We start from the raw sequence: 13313 nt of genomic DNA on the forward strand, positions 1-13313 counted from the left end.
AGATCATTATCCCACCTGGACCGTAGACATAGTACACACATGCTTACTCCCTCAGTTGTGTCCAACTCTTTGCACCCCCATGGATTGTAGCCCACCAGTCCTATGGGATTCTCCAGACAAGAATACTGGAGTGGGTTGCCATTCTCTTCTCCAGGGGATCTTCCCAACCCAGGGATGGAACCTGGGTCTCCTGCATTGCAGGTGGATTCTTTACCATTTGAACTACCAGAGAGAAGCCACAATGTGCAAATAAATGGACATGGCTGTCTTATAATAATAAAACTTTATTTACAAAAGCAGAGTGCTGGCCCACAGGCCATAGCTTGCTAACCTTGGCACTCAATGATTAATGAATCTGCATCCAATTCTAACATGTGACTTTCCCCGCCATCAAGCAATTCTGGGTCACTAGCTGGGGGGTCTCACAATTCAACTCAATTCTGACATTATCTACCCTGAAATAGTGTCAGACTACACAGATTAAAGGTTCAGTCCCACCAGACCACCCTTCACTACAGATGGTAATCACAAGTCCAGGTTGTCACCTGGGTTTCTGAGCAACTGGCTAGAAATCAGAGGTTCCATGACCCACTTCTTGGGTTTGATCAGTTTGCTAGTGCGGCTCACAGAACTCAAGAAACTCTTTTACTCTCTAGATCACTGGTGTATTGCAAAGGATATTAAAGGATATAAGCCAACAGCCAGGTGGGGACTTCCCTGGTGGTCTAGTGGCTACGACTTCATGCTTCCAATGCAGGGGGCCTGGGTTCCATCCTTGGTCAGGGAACTAGAGCCCATATACTACAACTAAGAGTTCACATGCCTCAACTAATGATCCTGCCTGCCACAACTAAGATCGGTGCAGCCAAATAAATAACTATTATTTAAAAATCAACAGCTGGATAAAGAGATACAAAGAACAAAGTCCTGAACAAGGGAACCTCTGTCCCCATGGAGTTTGCAGCTTGACACGGTGACACATAGAAGTATTCTGGTTTCCCAACCCCAAATCCTATCCTTCTGGGGTTTTATGGGGTCTTCATTACATCATTGGCCATTGGTGATTGATTTCCTCTCCCTTCACTGGAGGTCAGGGGTGGGGCTAAAAGTTCCAACTCTCTGTTCATAGTTGATTCCCCTGACCACCAGATGCACATCTTTAGGGGATTTCTAAAGTCGCTGCACTCTCTGAAGCAATTTCAGGAACTGAGGACAGGAGACTGAGTCTTATAACAAAAGATGCTCCTGTTTATCTATCCTTAAAGAAATTCCAAGGGTTTTGGGAGCTCTGTGTCAGGAACTGTGGATAAGGACCAAACATATACTTCTTATTATGACCATTGTTTCTCTAATCAGCGGTCCCTAGGCTTTTGGCACCAGAGACGGGTTTCATGGAAGACAGTTTTTCCCACAGACTGGAGGTTGGGGCGAGGGATGGTTTCAGGATGATTCAAACCTATTACACTTATTGTGCACTTTACTTCTGTTATTATTGCTTCAACTCTGCCTCAGATCATTAGGTATTAGATCCCAGAGTTTGGGGACCCCAACTCTAAGTATATTTTGTGCAGTGATTATTTTTGCCTGACATTTCATGAAGAAGGTTCTGGGATCCAGTAAGTTTGAGAGGGGCTTCCCAGGTGGCTCGGTGGTAGAGAACCCACCTGCCGGTGCAGGACACCTAGGTTCAATCCCTGGGTTTGGAAGATCCCCTGGAGAAGGAAATGGCAAGCCACTCCAGTATTCTTGCCTGGAGAAGCCCATGGACAGAGGAGCCTGGTGGGCCACAGTCCATGGGGCCAGCAAGAGTAGGACACGATGGAGCAAGTAAACAAGAACTACAACAAGTTTGATAGACTCGGTGGGTCAGATCCTTCACTCGGTAAAAGTTCTGAGAAGTTCTGCAGTAAATAAGCCTGTTTAATTTCATTTAGTGCCACATTTTTCAAGCAACATGAAATTTTTGGCTTTATAATACCCATTAGCACACAGAAGACCTCGGCTTCCCAGGAACGTTCTCTGGGAAACCCGGGGTTTAGTTCAGTCCCAGGCCTTGTGGACAAGCTGCCTCCAGTCTCCTGATCTCAGGTCAAGACACCAGTCACGTCACTTGAGATTTGATTAGAGAAAGCATTTTGGCTTCATTAAAGTTCATTAAATGAGCCATCCAGTGTAATTTAGCTGAATAAAAATGGCTCAAATGGCTTTAACCCACACCCCCCTTTTACAGCAATTTAATTGAGGGAAAAGCAAATATATCAACTATGTAGAAAAATACTCCTTGGCCTTCAAGAGGAACACTGGGTGGCAGCATCTGCTTCCTTGACACAGGGGCCAGATTTTAGGGGGTCGGCTCAAGGGGGACCCCCTGGGGGTCGGCAGCAGCCTTAGTGATGAGATGACTGGGAACTTCCTTCCTTCAAGGAGGCTAAGGGCAGCCACCCTCACTTCGCCCCACAGTGGGCAGCAGGAATCTCTGGTGTGGGACTGGTGTGTGCAAAGTCCCACGTTCAAGATCATGAAGTGTCAGGTCCCTGGTTCCGGAGAAGCTCCCTGGTTCCGGGAGAAGCTCCCTGGTTCTGCCAGCCGCCGCCTTCTCTGTGCTTTGTTCCTTTTAAAGCAAAGTCTCTGTAGGGTTGGTGCTCCATCAAGGAATTCTTCTTTCTTGGACTTTTCCTCCACATCCATCAGTGATTTTGAATGAATCTTGGTGTGGCCTAGCAGGGGAAGGAGTTTACTGTCTCCAAGAAGACCAAAGAGATAGTTCTTTCATGGGAAAAGTTTGAAAGGCAGAGACAAATCGCTGAGGGGCTGTAGGGTCTTCAGGAAGGAAGAACTGGCTCTTTCATATGCTGCATTCATGGGTGGAGGAAGTCAGAATTATTTGATTTATTGTATTCAATATTTACTTTAGTATCTATTGCCATACATTACATTCCCAAATTTCAAACAAATAAGGCTGTAGGCAGATGAAATGATGAGGAACCTAGCAGAGTGCATCCATAACATCATATTCAATGATGAAACACTGGGTGTTTTTCTTCTAGGTCTAGTAACAAGGAAAATAAGCTGTCTTACTTCTACTCAACATCACTCTGAACATCCTAGCTAGTACAACAAATCAAGTAATTCTGACGTCATCTGGAGGATGACGTCACCAAGCCACAGCCCCCGCGAGCTTGTGAGAGTAGAAGGGGTTAGGCTTTTGTTGTTCTCTGGGTGGCCACGCCTGATGCTTTGAGCTTGTTGTTCAGTCACTCAGTCGTGTCCGACTCTTTGTGACCCCATGGACTGCAGCACGCCTGGCTTCCCTGTCCTTCACTATCTGCCAGAGTTTGCTCAAACTCGTGTCCATTAAGTCAATGATGCCATTCAACCGTCTCATCCTGTGTCACCCTCTTCTCCTCCTGCCCTCAAACTTTCCTAGCATCATGGTCTTTTCCAATGAGTTGGCTCTTTGCATCAGGTGGCCGAAGTCTTGGAGCTTCGTACGGTTCTTAGAATAATGCTTTCTGCAAGCAGCAGGGTGAATCCTCTAGGAAAAGTCGGTGACTGTGCCATTCAGGGTTGGGATGCCAGCTGAGCACACTCCTGGGTCTCTGTGCTCTCTTGTAACCATATTTTGCAAGAGGAGACTAGCATATGCCCAGGGCAGGAGCTGACCAAGTGGACAGGCCCAAGATTGCATCTTCATGGATGGATCCTGATTGGGAAGCTGGTTTCCTGGGGTGATGCAACATAGGCACAGAGAGAGAGGGACTGAAAATAAGACTTGGACACTTTCTGACATGACAGTTGAGCAGCCAACTCTGCTGTCAGGACCTTGGGGTCAAAAGAGGGGCTGAGGATAGGTGTGGTCATCTGCTAGGGCTGCCATAACAAATGCTGCAGACTGGGTGGCCTCAACAGCAGAAATGACGACTTCTTCACAGTTCTGGAGGCTTGAAGTCCAAGATTAAGGTGTCAGCAGGGTTCCTCTCTCCTGAGGCCTCTTGCCTCAGCTTATAGATGCTGACTTTTCCCCCTGGTGTCTTCTCATCATCTACCTCTGTGCATGTCTGTGTCCTAATCTCTTATAAGGACACCAACCATATTGGATTAGGGTTCATGTCAATGGCCTCCTTTAGGAGAAGGCAATGGTGACCCACTCTCGTACTCTTGCCTGGAAAATCCCATGGACGGAGGAGCCTGGTAGGCTGCAGTCCATAGGGTCACGAAGAGTCGGACACGACTGAGCGACTTCACTTTCACTTTTCACTTTCATGCATTGGAGAAGGAAATGGCAACCCACTCCAGTGTTCTTGCCTGGAGTATCCCAGGGACGGGGGAGCCTGGTAGGCTGCCGTCTATGGGGTCACACAGAATCAGACAAGACTGAAGCGACTTAGCAGCAGCAACAGCAATGGCCTCCATTAGCCTTAATTACTTTTTTTCAAATATGAAAAAACAATATTTACTTTATTATCTATTGCCATACATTACATTCCCAAATTTCAAAAAAATAAGGCTGTAGGCAGATGAAATGATGAGAAACCTGGCAGAGTTCATCCATAACATCATATTCAATGATGAAACACTGGGTGTTTTTCTTCTAGGTTTAGTAACAAGGAAAATAAGCTGTCTTATTTCTTCTACTCAACATCACTCTGAAAATCATAGCTAGTACAATAAGTCAAGAAAAAGGAAAATCAATTGGGTTGAGGGAGGAGCACCCAGGGTTTAATGCAGACTGTGAAACATGTATCTAATTGGATATGCTCAATGCTTCTGATGGCTCAGTAGCATAGGGATAGCTAGGCACCTGTGGCCAACAGTCCGTTCCACACTCAAGTCCTAAGACTCAGACAGTCCCCGGGCCTGCCTCTGCTGGTAGGACAGGAGGCACTTCCAAAGTCAGCCGCACCCTTAATCTGGGAAGTCCATGGAAACTTCCATCCTCAGCATCACTTTGTGGGTGGGAATTAGTGTCTCCTTCTCAACCGTCAGCCCTCAGTTGTCTTGGTGTGTTTGGGGAACAGAAGTATTCACCTGGTTGGCTTCTTTTGACTGCAGAGTCCATCTTTTTTTTTTTTTTTTTTTAAATTGGAGGAACATTGCTGTGCGATGCTGTGTTAGTTTCTGATGTACAACAACATGCATCAGCCGCATGTGCGCTAAGTTGCTTCAGTTGTGTCTGACTCTTTGTGACCCATGGACTGTAGCCCACCAGGTCCTCTGTCCGTGGGATTCTCCAGGCAAGAATACTGGAGTGGGTTGCCGTGCCCTCCTTCAGGGGATCTTCCCGACTTAGGGATAGAACCCGCATATCTTAAGTCTCCTGTATTGGCAGGAGGGTTCTTTACCACTAGCACCACTTGTGAATCAGCCATAAGTATACATATATCACCTCCCTCTTGAACCTCCCTCCCACCCCCACCCCACCCCTCCAGTCATCACAGAGCACTAGATGTTATACAGCTGGGTGTTATACATCACAGCTCCCTGTGTTATACAGCAGCTTCCTACTAGCTATCTGTTTTACATACGGTAGTGTATATATGGGGCTCCCCAGGAGGCGCTAATGGTAAAGAACCTGCCTGCCAATGCACGACACTTGAGTTCGATCCCTGGGTCGGGAAGATCCCCTGGAGAAGGAAATGGCAACCCATTCTAGTATTCTTGCCTGGAGAATTCCATGGACAGAGGAGCCTGGCAGACTCTAGTCCATGGGGTCATAAAAGAGTTGGACGTGACTGAAGCAACTGAGCACCGTGATCAGTCCGGTTCAGTTTAATCACTCAGTCGTGTCCCTTTGTGCCCACAGTGTACGAACTGTCAATCCCAATCTCTCAGTCAGCCCCCCTCTCCTTCCTTTGCTGTGTCCTTCTCTACATTTTGGGGTCCATGTTGAGTGACCCTTTTGTTGGATGGTAGGGTTCCCAGGGTAGAGGGTGACATCCTACCAGATCTTGGGGCTCCCATCTTGCTGTGGTTGGGTGCCCCTTTAGGAGGGTCACGGAACTACTTACCATCCTAAGGTTTCCTCTGTCCACCACGGGGCTAATGCTGGAGGGGCCACCTCAGCCTGTCTCCTCCTCAGGGTCAGATTTGGCCATCTGTGCATCTGGCGCCTTGTTTCCAGAGCACCCAGGAGCTGCATCATCACCGTTCATTACTGTGGGCCCCAGAGTCTGGGCTGGCAGAGGAGCAGTAGTGCAGGAAAAAATTAATGGCTTTGTTTGGTAGTCTCAGATGAGGGATACGGGGCAAGGTCATGGAGCTTGATTTTGGGAAAGTGTTTGATGCATCGTCTCGTAAAATCTCGCTCACCAAATTAATTCCCCTGGTCAGGTGCCTTGGAAACTGGCCACGGACTCGAGCAAAAGTCAGAGATGGGTGATAATGGATCTGTGAAGGAGGAGGCTCGGGGCTGCTATGCAGCTCAGAGGCAGGATGGTTCTTAATTAAACCTTTGTCTGTTGAGTGGGGTAACCGGCCCATCAATAACTGATGACAGGTGAATACAGGCGAGGCATCAGCTAGACAGAAAAGCAGGGGCAGTGGGTGATAAGTGGGTGGTAAGTCAGTTAAAACTCTCTGCCTCATCTTTCCAATCTGCCCAGTACCATGAACACTTACAGATGCCTCCGAGGGCAGGATGAACAAAGGTGTGCCCTGCTTGCCTTGTTGGGGGTGTATATGCTTGCCTTTACTTGTGCTTTGTGTGTTTGTTTGCCTCTGGGGCTGGATGCTTCAATCGTGTGTCTCTGGCAGGCCGCTGTGTACGGTTGCCTAGGTTGTGCATACTGCTCTCCTCCTGCGACTTGTGCAGCACAGTGTTGTTCTCTCGGGACATGCACTGTGCTGTGTGTATGTGGACTCGGGTATTTACATGTCTGTGTGTTGGTTGCAAATGTTCCTAGATATGTTGTTTTGTTGCCTGTTGCTGGAGCCTTTACATTAAGGCTGCTCAGAGCTATTCAATTTTGACTGGCAATCTCTGAGCCCCAGTTTCCTCATCTGTTGCATGGAGATCATAGCAACACCTGCCTTGTACAGTTGCTGTAAATATTAAATGAAATCATGAAAGCAAAAGTGGGTGACAGAGTTGTTGTCATTGTTATTTTGTTGCTAAGTTGTGTCTAATTCTTCTGCAACCCCCTGGACTATAGCCTGCCAGGCTCCTCTGTCCATGGGGTTTCCCAGGCAATAATACTGGAGTGGGTTGACATTTCCTTCTCCAGGATCTTCCAAACCTGAGGATAAAACCCAGTCTCCTGCATTGGCAGATGGGTTCTTTACCACCGAGCCAGTGAGGAAGCCCCGAGTAGCAGAGTAGCTGGTACTGAGTAAGCCCTTGGTGAATGCAGATTTTGGTCGTGGAGAGGATGTGGGGAGGCAGGAGTTGGTGAGAGAAGAGGAGGATCTGGACCCCAGAAGGTGAAGGTAGTTTGTGGACCATCGAAGAGGAGGAAGGGGAGAGGGCAGTCATGGACAGAGCCCATGAGTCCTGCCATGGCCGCTCCATCTGGCCAAAGAACTGAAGGAATTCAAGGGGCTCTTTCTCCTCCAGGTGGTGGGGGAGCCCTGGGGGGGAGTCACAGATGGGATACCCCTGGGAGAGTGGGAGCCCCCATCCCCTGTACCCGGTCTTCCCAGTGCCCTCCCCCCTCTAACTTATAATAAGGAGATAATGCCATTTCTTATTCTTTATTTGCCCAGAATGCCTGTTATTTTCTTTCTTTCAGAATCCAATTTTCTCTTGACATTTCTGCCTAATGTAGCAAAACTTGACCTTTGTGAAAGGACATTGCTGGCAGCCTGCTCCCTGCCTCGGGCCCCCCAAGAACTCCTGGCTGTTCCTCGCTCAGAGATGGGCAAGGGTCCCCACTTTACCTGGACTGCTCCTAGGTCCCCGCCTCCTCCTTTCTGTGGGGGGTGGGGGCGGGGCGGGTTTCCCAGGGTGCAGTGAACCTGGGGTTCCCAGCTGCTGCCTCTCACGGCAGCCGCTTCTCAGCTTTAGAACCATGGGCTCTGTTCCAGGCTGCGCTGGAGTTGGGCAGAGAGCTCAAGGCCCTGGGGCCCTGTCTAACTTCTGCTGCCACTGGTGCTCTTGTGTGTAAACCAGCAATAAGATGCTGGTGCATAAACTCACCTTTATGAAAACATCAGAGCAGCTGATGGTAATGGAGATAATGTAGGGTGGTACCCAATCCTGTTATTCTTGACCCCAAGCTTCAGCTTCAGGTCCACTCCCTGGTGTAAGGTCATGACTCTGATGGGCGTACATGTCAGATTGCCTGCTCCTCCCTCCTGAGCAGGAGATGCTCTGCTGGGAGCTGGGCACCTGGTGTCCTCACATGGTTGTCATGCAGTTCTTCCATCCCTTTTTCCTTCCAATTCAGTGGGGGAATGAGGCAGTTTGTAGGAAAAAGATATGCTGTTGTTCGGGGTTTTGTGAAGCTGAGCATGCAGATGGGTGAAGGTTTCAGTTCAGTTCAGTTCACTCGCTCAGTTGTGTCCAACTCTTTGCAACCCCATGAGCTGCAGCATGCCAGGCCTCCCTGTCCATCACCAACTCCCAGAGCCCACCCAAACTCATGTCCATTGAGTCGGTGATGCCATGCAACCATCTTATCCCCTGTCATCCCCTTCTCCTCCTGCCCTCAATCTTTCCCAGCATCAGGGTCTTTTCAAGTGAGTCAGCTCTTTGCATCAGGTGGCCAAAGTATTGGAGTTTCAGCTTCAACATCAGTCCTTCCAATGAACACCCAGGACTGATCTCCTTTAGGATGGACTGGTTGGATCTCCTTGCAGTCCAAGGGACCCTCAAGAGTCTTCTCCAACACGACAGTTCAAAAGCATCAATTCTTCAGCGCTCAGCTTTCTTTACAGTCCAACTCTCACATCCATACATGACTACTGGACAAACCATACCCTTGACTAGACGGACCTTTGTTGGCAAAGTAATGTCTCTGCTTTTTAGTATGCTGTCTAGGTTGGTCATAACCTTCCTTGCAAGAAGTACTGCTACTGCTAAGTCACCTCAGTCGTGTCCGACTCTGTGTGATCCCATAGATGGCAGCCCACCAGGCTCCGCCGTCCCTGGGATTCTCCAGGCAAGAACACTGGAGTGGGTTGCCATTTCCTTCTCCAATGCATGAAAGTGAAAAGTAAAAGTGAAGAAGTAAGCATCTTTTAATTTCATGGCTGCAATTACCATCTGCAGTGATTTTGGAGCTCCCCAAAATAAAGTCTCTCACTATTTCCATGTTTCCCCATCAATTTGCCATGAAGTGATGGAACCAGATGCCATGATCTTAGTTTTCTGAATGTTGAGCTTTAAGCCAACTTTTTCACTCTCCTCTTTCACTTTCATAAAGAGGCTCTTTAGTTCTTCTTCACTTTCTGCCATAAGGGTGGTGTCATCTGCATATCTGAGGTTGTTGATATTTCTCCTGGCAATCTTGATTCCAGCTTGGGATTCCTCCAGCCCAGCATTTCTCATGATGTACTCTGCATATAAGTTAAATAAGCAGGGAGACAATATACAGCCTTGATGTACTCCTTTTCCTATTTGGAACCAGTTTGCTGATCCATGTCCAGTTCTAACTGTTGCTTCCTGACCTGCATACAGGTTTTTCAAGAGGCAGGTCAGGTGGTCTGGTATTCCCATTTCTTTCAGAATTTTCCACAGTTTGTTGTGATCCACACAGTCAAAGACTTTGGTATAGTCAATGAAGCAGAAATAGATGTTTTTCTGGAACTCTCTTGCTTTTTCGATGATCCAGTGCATGTTGGCAATTTGATCTCTGGTTCCTCTGCCTTTTCTAAAACCAGCTTGAACATCTGGAAGTTCATGGTTCACGTATTGCTGAAGCCTGGCTTGGAAAATTTTAAGCATTACTTTACTAGCATGTGAGAAGAGTGGAATTGTGTGGTAGTTTGAACATTCTTTGGCATTGCCTTTCTTTGGGATTGGAATGAAAACTGACCTTTTCCAGTCCTGTGGCCACTGCTGAGTTTTCCAGATTTGCTGGCATATTGAGTGCAGCACTTTCACAGCATCATCTTTTAGGATTTGAAATAGCTCACCTAGAATTCCATCACCTCCACTAGCTTTGTTCATAGTGATGCTTCCTAAGGCCCACTTGACTTCACATTCCAGGATGTCTGGCTCTAGGTGAGTGATCACACCATTGTGATTAACTGGGTCATGAAGATCTTTTTTGTACAGTTCTTCTGTGTATTCTTGCCACCTCTTTTTAATATCTTCTGCTTCTGTTGGGTCTATACAATTGCTGTCTTTTATTGAGCCCATCTTTGTATGAAATGCTCCCTTGGTATCTCTAATTTTCTTGAAGAGATCTCTAGTCTTTCCCATTCTATTGTTTTCCTCTATTTCTTTGCATTGATTGCTGAGAAAATCTTTCTTATCTCTCCTTGCTATTCTTTGGAACTCTGCATTCAAATGGGTATATCTTTTTTTAAGGTTTACAGGCTTTTTTTTTATTGGGGTACTGTATTGGGGCACTATTACAACAGCTAAGGCATGGAAGCAACCTAAGTATTCAATGGCAGATGAATGGATAATGATGTGGTACATATACATGATGGGATATTACTCAGTCATTAAAAGGAGGTTTATAGCATATAGGGTTAGGCTGTGTTGTCATTCATACCAGCGTTCCACAGCCCTGCAGAGAGAAAGTTAGCGACAGTGAGGGGCTATGAGGGGCTCTCCTAAAGAGGGACAAGGAGAGAGTGCTGGGGGTTGGGAAGAGAGTGTGACAGTAAGTTTGGGGTACACTTCCCTGGAGACCTTCCCTTTGTCCCCAGTCCCTTGCACCCCCAAAATTGGGTCTTCCTCACCCACACAGTCATGGGCTGTCACCAAGATAGTCTTAGTTGCTCAGTCATGTCTGACTCTTTGCAACCCCATGGATTGTAGTCCACCAGTCTCCTCTGCCTTCTCCAGGGAAGAACACTGGAGTGGGTTGCCATTTCCTTCTCCAGGGGATATTCCTGAGCCAGGGATCCAACCCAGGTCTCCTGCATTGCAGGCAGATTCTTTACCATCTGAGCCACCAGGGAAACCCATGTCACCAAAATAGAGCTGCCTCAAATGCTAGGGGGAAGCCCTGTTCTGTAGCTTGTCCTTGGCTTTGAATATCTCCTCCTCCGATGAGCCATGATTACCCTCTGTGACCACACTCAGAATGAACTTCTCCTATGGGTTCCAGACCCACATATCCAACAGGCTGTCTTATCTCTCTCTGTGGACATCAAATAGGCATCTCAAACTTAGTGCCTGCAAGGGGGAAGGTCTTGATCTCCATGCCACTCTCCAGTTGGGACCCTTCTGCAGCCTTGGGCTCATTAAATGACAGCACCACTCTCCTGGGCATTCAAGTCTCCCTCCGCTGCCTGATCCAACCCCACAGGAATTCTAGCAGCTCTCCCTCACCACCTAGCTTGAATTCATCAGCTTAACCATCTCTGTGCTTTTTTCTTGCCTGGAATATGGCAGCATCTCCTAATTGCTTTGATGGCTTCAAGTCTTGGGGTCCTGTTTTAAAGATGCGAGTCAGATTATGCCACGTCCCTACTTAACACCGTTTGGTGCTCTCCCATTGTTCCTTAAAGTAAAATCCAGACGCCTTACTTTGGCCCAAAAGGCAGATGTGGCATGGCCCCTTCTGGGTGCTTGTTCTATTTTTATTTTTAAAATTTTTTGACCAAATGGCATGGGGATCTTAGTTCCCTGACCAGGGAGCAAATCAGCAACACCTGCCTTGGGAGTGCAGCGCTTTAACCACTGGACTGCCGGGAAAGTCTCCCTCCTACTTATCCTAGACCACTCTTCCTCTACTTCCTTTCTCCCTGGCCTCCTTTCTGGCCCTCTTGTCCCTCTCAGGGCTTCACACCTGATGCTCCCCCTGCCCGGAACACACCTTCCCTGGCACTCGGCTCAGTCTCACTCCTCTTGTCTCAGCTCTGATGTCCCCTCTCAGAGGGCACTTATGGAAGCCTTTGACTTGTGGAATGTTCAAAATGCTTGTTTATGGTGACTGTTTCATAGATATATATTATCTTAAACTCACCAAGACATATATATATATTAAATATGGACAAAATTTTTCGGTAAGTCAACTATACCTTAATAGTAAAAAAAAAAAAAAAAGGGAGGGATGAATTAGAAGTTTTGGATTAGCAGATACAAGCTGCTATATATAAAATGGATAAGCAGTAAGGTCTTACATACTTCTAACATAGCCCCGTCTCGCTTCCCCATCAGTTTCTTGCCCCACTTTGCTTAGACCCTTTATTCTACTCATCACAAACTGTAATTCTCTTGCTTATTCATTTGTAACTTGAACATAAGTTCCCAAGAGACCTTATCTATTGTCCACCCCCTCATTCCTTAGTGGAGCCTATATTTGGCTGTGAACAAATATTTGTTGTAGAAGTCCTCTAAATATAGGTGCACTTGTAAGTCTATGCATATGTGTATAAACAGGAGTCTGTGTTTGCATTTGTTACCGACATGTCTGATAGATGTAAATATGCACGTGCTTGTGTGTGTGGATAGGTATTTACCTAAGTGCAGTCTTTACCGCTCTCCTTTCTCATCACTAGATGAGTCCACAGTTCCTGGGGTGCCACTTTGACTCCAACTATCTCCAACAGCTGCCTTGAAGGACTGTTATCACATCAAAAGTTGTTTGTTGAGCCTGGCAAAGTAATAACCGTGGGTGTGTTTCTTCTTTTATTCAGGAGACTAATGACTACTCCTTTCCTCTGTACATCCTAATGAGAACAATTAAATAGCCATTAGGAGAAGAACAGAAGTGTGAACAAAAGGCTGATGTCTTGATCATGGATGGGCAGGGTTGCTGGGGGAGGGACTGGCTTGAAGGAATTATAGGTGCAGAGTTTTTTTTGACTTGTGTGAATGTTAAGAATGTTTGTTGGTAACAGGGAACAATAGCCTCACTTATGCAGGGTGAAGAAGTCCCAGATATATATAGTACAGGGTAGGTCATAGTTAACAGTACAGTATTGTACACTTACAATTTTGGGAAAAGGGTACATGTTCTATTAAATATTATTATCAAAAAAAAAGGGAGGGGAGAAACTTTTAGAGGTGCCAGTTAAGTTTATGGCACTGTTTATGGTGATCATTTCATATATATATGTATTATCTTAAACTCATCAAGACATATAAATATGTACAGCTCTTTTGGTAAGTCAACTATGCCTCAGTAATAAAAAAAAGGAGGTGGAATAAATTAGGAGTATGGGATTAGCAGATACAAACTACTGTATGTAAA

The 13313-nt window shown here is 46.7% G+C and overlaps 1 protein-coding gene across 2 annotated transcripts in view; it reads left to right on the forward strand.

Annotated features, from left to right (window-relative positions):
* The window catches only part of NTRK3 (neurotrophic receptor tyrosine kinase 3), a 424805-nt gene that overhangs the window by 112532 nt on the left and 298960 nt on the right, over window positions 1-13313 (forward strand). The window lies entirely within an intron of this gene.

This window comes from Giraffa tippelskirchi, chromosome 12, assembly GCF_054371585.1.
Source record: "Giraffa tippelskirchi isolate mGirTip1 chromosome 12, T2T-mGirTip1v1.2.pri, whole genome shotgun sequence".
NCBI classification, from domain to species: domain Eukaryota; kingdom Metazoa; phylum Chordata; class Mammalia; order Artiodactyla; family Giraffidae; genus Giraffa; species Giraffa tippelskirchi.